The following is a 6,000-nucleotide window of genomic DNA, read 5'->3' as shown; positions in this document are numbered from 1 at the left end:
CCACAAGTTTTCTACAGACTACAACCCACAGGAGGCTCCTACCTCAACAAGCTACAATCTGTTCCTTTTCAAGCTACAAAATAGAAGGGGACATAAGTCTCTCCATCACAGCATCATGTTACAAATGATGGTTACCTCATTTACAGTTTTGTTGTCAAGTCTACTATTTCACTGCTTCTCCTTTTCACTTTGCATCTCTTTCCTTGCTTCTCATCCTCTTTCTTATGCAGATTGTTTTTCTTCAAAAAGTCCCATCTCCATTCCACATTGTATGTTTTATAAGAAAGCCATATGGGATGTTTGTATTCTTTGCAGGAATATGAAATGAAGAATTGTCGCTTGGACTTCCAAAACTTCTCATACACCTGTCCCTTCATTTTTAGTTATGAAGAAATTTTGTAATATAAAATAGAGCTGAAATAAAATAGCTCAACTAGTAATGATTACAGGAGACAAATCAAATTTTATCATACATTTTTCTATTAATAAAAACATCTATTTTTCTGAATTTTGTTTCAATATTTTGTGTTCCATTTGATAATGTTCAACATTCACATTGTTTATCATATCCTTTGCATTTCACATCACTTTCAACTTGCTTCAATTTAATCCATCTAGCATTCAACATAAAACAACCTTTGAGCAACATTCTCTCTCATCATATGCATACAACAACATAAGCCAACATCGTCAGGTCATTAGCATCCCAAGCTCAACATTCACATCACTGCTCCTTTGTCGTCAATGACAATAGTGCCAACACAATGTGGACCTGGTAAAATACCAAGCTTCTACCAAATATACTCAAAAGTATCTCAAGGTATAGGTTTGGTGAAGATATTAGCTATTTTATCCTTTGTCCCAATGTACTCTACCTTTATGTTCTTTTCTACAACTTGATCAATGAAAAAATGATATTTGGTAGGAGTGTATTTTGTTTTTGAATGCATGACCGAATTCTTGGAGATACTTATGGCATTGGTGTTGTCATATAACATCACAATGGTCTTATCAACCTTCACCTGTAGATCCCGCAACATTTGTTTCATTTAGAGGAGCTAGGTACAACATGCTATTGCTGCTATATATTCTACTTACACTATAGATAAGGAAATTGAAGAATGCTTTTTACTCAACCACAATACTAGACATCCACCCAAGTAAAAAGTTGCTCCACTGGTGCTCTTTTGATCATTAATGCAACCTGCCCAATTTGCATTAATATAGTTATAATAACCAATTCATTCCCTTTAGAATACCATAGACCAAATCTTTTGTCCCTTTGAGGTATTTGAATATCCTTTTTATAGCAAGGGCATGAGATTATTTTGGTGCTACCTGGAATCATGCAACCTATCCAACTACCTGCATCAAATAAGGTCTAAAGGCTGTTACATACAATATGCTACCAATTATGGATTTGTATAATTTTTGGTCAACTTCCTTAAATTCATAGTCCATGCTTAGCTTGCATCCTATCACCATGGGAGTGCTAACTAGTTTGCAATTCTCCATTCCAAATTTCCTCAACATATCTTTGATGTACCTAGATTGAGAGATGAATATTCCATCTTCTTCCTGAGAAATATGAAGTCCCAAGAAAAAAAATAATTCTCCAGGTAATGACATCTCAAATTCCTTCTGCATGTCAGTGAAAAATTTCTTACTGAACTTGTCATCATCACTGCCAAAGATGATATCATCTACATATAATTTTATGATCATCAAGCTATCCTGTTTGATCTTAAAATATATGTTGCTATCTACACTTCCTCTTATGAAACCTTGCTTTTGCAAATATTTGTCGAAGTGGGCATATCAATCTCTTGGGGTTTGCTTGAGACTGTATAGTGTTGTGGGGAAAAATGCCTATGCAGGACGATCCTATCCACCTAAGGTGTGACAGTACCTTAGCAACAAACGAATACAGCTACTTCGGTTTCTTCCTTTATGAAATATGAAAGAGAGGAGATTGGTAGACTTACCGTTATCTTCCGGTTGTCCCTCGATCTAGATCCTCTCCTCTTTGGGTGTCCACAGCTACTCGCCTCCTCGCTTGCTCAAGAGAACAGCTACTTGATTCCCACGAGATCACAAGAGAACAGCTACCTGTGACAAGAGAACAGCTACTTGCGACAAGAGAAGGACACAACTCAAAGGCAAATATACATATTCATAAGTGATTCAGGATTAGAAGTAAATCAAATACACTAATGCAAATCATACAAAATACACCAGCATATAGGAAAGAACCAAGAAGCTTTATTGATTGATAAACAAGGTTCAGGAAGAGATACAACCCATAGGGCTCCAACCCAACATCTCCTTCCCAGCAGAATGGAATTCCTTCTTCAGCCCCTTTCAAAGCATAAACACCCAATGATCCAACCACAATCCAACAGCAATTCTTTGCAATCACAATATTCCAGCCTCCTTGACCTCATGGAGAGAGATCTATATATAGGAGTTTTGGAGAGAGGATGAGTCAGCTTGAGGCTGGTATGAAACTGACTAGTGTCCTCTCCCACTTCAGTTCTTGAGTCCACTTGGAGGTTCTTGCTTCCACTTGGAGATTTGGAACCTCTTACTCATCACCAGTCGAATTCCCTGACCCAAGTGTCATTTTGGAAGCTTCCTGGGCATTGAAACCTTGAGAAATGAGTCTGCCACTTGTCCAGTTACGCTTAGCGTAGGTAGCCTTCTTTGCAGTTGACATTCAACGCAGGTAGACAGTGGAGCAGTTGACATTCAGCGCAGATGCTCAATGGAGCAGTTGACATGATCCAGAATTGGCCTGTTTTTGAGTGTTTTCAGGTGGAGAACTTTTGTGAATTGTTGTGGTTTGCTGGCCTTGTTCCTCTAGGGGTAGGAACAACATATTTAGGGACTTTGGATCCCTTGATTATTGAAATTTCATGCTCAGTGATGCAAGGCACAAAAATGTCTATAACATATAGTGTTTTCTTTAACCCGAAAACATAGTATTTCTTATTAGTAAGTATAAATCCCTCAGGATACTCTACGTAAACTTATTCTTCCAAATCACCATTTAAGAAGGTTGATTTGACGTCCATCTGATATACTTTGATCCTTCTTGAATAAGCATATGGCAATAACATTCGAATGGCTTCCATTCTGGCTACGTGAGTGAAGATATCTTTGAAATTAATTGCTTCCACATGTGCATATCCTTTACAAACCAATCTAGATTTATTCCTAGTAGCTTGTCGATCTTCATTCATGTTGTTCCTAAAGAGCCAATTTGTGCCTATGACATTTTTGTCCTTCGGTCTTGGCACTAGTTCCCATGTGTCATTCTTTTCAATCTGATCAAGTTCTTCATTCATGGCCTTGACCCAGTGTTCATCTTTTCTAGCTTCATCAAAGTTGCTACGCTCAAAGGTGGATATCAAGGCAAAATGTTTTTCTTCTACCGCATTTTCTTGTTGCCTTCTTCTGATTCCAATTCCTACATCTATGTATCCAATTATCTATTCTAATGGATGATTTTTTTGGTACCATTTCTTACATGCTTTATAAGGTGCTTGAGTTGTTTGCTGATTAGTGTCTCCTTTCTCTTTTGTTGGTTCCTCTGGTTCTTATTCCTTCACCTTCACCTCTTTCCTTCGTTCTTCATTTTCTTGTTCTTTTGAATCTTGGTTGTTCTGTGTCTTACATCCTTCACCAAATGTCACATTGATGCTTTCCACTGTTTTTTTGAGTCTCAGATTATAACACTTGGATGCCTTGCTTTTGGTGGAGTACCCAAAAAATTTGCCATTCATCTACTTGAGAACCTAGCTTGCCAAATTTTGGGTCATTTCTCTTTATATAACATTTACTTCTGAATACTTTGAAGTGCTTGAAATTTTCTAGTCTTCCTTTCCATAGCTCGTAGGTGTTTTGTCACTTTTACTCCTAAGAATTACTCTATTCAAAATATGAACTGCTGCTTCAACTGCCTGGACCCAAAAGATATTACTCAACTTTGAGTTGCTTAACATGGTTCTAGCCATTTCAACTACAATCTTGTTCTTCCTTTCTGTGACTCCACTTTGTTGAGGTGTTCTAGATGCTGAGAAATATCTTTTTATGCTATCTTCTTCACAATAGTGCTAAAATTCTTTGGATGTAAACTCACCTCCATTTTCCGATCTTAAGCAATTTTTCTTTAGATCAGTTTCATTCTCAACCATTTCTTTGTGTATCTTGAAATTTTTAAAAACTTTCGACTTCTTTTTGATGCAACTGATCACTATCATTCGAGTGTAATCATCAATGAACAATATGAAGTAAAGCTCACCTTTCAGCCCTTTAGTTCTCATGTGTCCACATAAGTTAGTGTGCACTAACTCCAATGGATTTGAAGTAGAGTGTTCCATGGTCTTAAATTCGACTCTGATCTACTTTCCATAGCAACAATGTTTGCATATGGTTTTTGCTAGTTTTGTGATTTTAGGCATTTCTTTGACTCATTTCTTCTTGCTGACCTTGACAAGGTTATGAAAGTGAATGTGCCCCATTTTTCTGTGCCAAATCCAAATTTCATCTTCCTTCCATCTAAAACATGTTTCTTTTCCAATTTCATTTAGATAATATAAGTTACTATGTCCCCAATATGTCGTAGACACCATTTTACCTATATTTTTCTTTCTTATTTCACACTTTTTGGAGTCGAAAAGAATTGTGTGCCCCTAATTTCACATATGACTCACACTCAACAAAATGTGATTAAATTTTTCAATGAGCAAGGCATTTTTTGCCTTGACACCTTTACCTCCAAGATTAACAATGCCTTTTCCCAAAACTTTGGATGATCCATCATTTCCGAATGATACAATTCCATCTTTGTCCTTTCAAAAATCTATAAACTTGTCCTTGTAGCCTGTCATATGCTTTGAAGAACCATTGTTAACTAACCATTCACATTTCTTTCATTCTACAATGAAATCAAGGCTGCATATCTCATCTTTTGTGTTCCATTATTTTGAAGGAGTGTTGAATTCCGTCTTTGACTCTTTCAGAGGAGCACTCATCCGAAAACCTTGTGCTATATGTACAAATTTTTTACACTTGTGGCATTATACTTCATTGTTTAGTAATGAAAAATTGTTATAGTTTTGATTGTGATCTTCACAAGGTCTTCTAGAATAGTTTTTCTAAGGATAGTTTTCATAGATTCTCCTGTTTCTAGCATTGAAATTCATATATTTGTGCCCAAAATTGTTGCAAAGCAATAAACACTAAGAAAAATAGTTTGATACCTAAAGGAGGAAAATCTTCTAGGTGGTGCATTTCTCCATGAATCTTCTTGTGGGTTGTTAGCTGGTTGTTGCTTGGGTATCCTTCTAGTTGGCTGATCCTAATTTGAAGATGACTGTTGCTTCTTGAAGGATCCCTTGATGGCTTCGAAATAACTTTTTTATTCGTCCTCCTTCATTGTCTTGGAGCTTGATCCCTTAACAAAGTTTGTATTATATCCTAACCTTGTTTTTTTGTCACATGACCTTTGATTACCTATGATATCTTCCCATTTTTTTGAGTTGTTCATAAAGTTTTGTTGAACATTTTTATTTTAGGCTTCCTTTCAGAGGGAGACTATTTATGCTTCTAGTCTTTCTCTTATCTTGGAGTTTCCTTCTAATTCTTTGTTGAAAATTTCTTCAATATTCTTCACTTCTAATTGTGTTTTCAAAATGATAATAATCTTTTCAGATTCCTCAGATTATTCCTTTAATTTACTCAGTTTCTTGAAAATTTTCCTTTTTGCCTTCAAGTCATCAAGAACACTTATCAATTTTCCTTTCAGGTCAACTTCTCCTTCCACATTTTCTTCATCTTCAGAAACATATTGATTTTCAAATGTCATAAAAAATACTTTTTTGGTTCACTGTCAGATACAAAATTGTCTTCCTTAGAGTAGAAGCTTTTCTTAAGCATTTCTTTTTGCCTTGTTTCCTACTTCCTTTTTGGTTGTTCTTTTTCTTGGGAGCTTCATAT

This window comes from Pinus tabuliformis, chromosome 8 (genome assembly GCF_031772625.1).
Source record: "Pinus tabuliformis cultivar Carrire ecotype Pingquan chromosome 8, CPIR1, whole genome shotgun sequence".
Classification (NCBI taxonomy): domain Eukaryota; kingdom Viridiplantae; phylum Streptophyta; class Pinopsida; order Pinales; family Pinaceae; genus Pinus; species Pinus tabuliformis.
Note: the sequence above shows the minus strand (reverse complement) of the source record.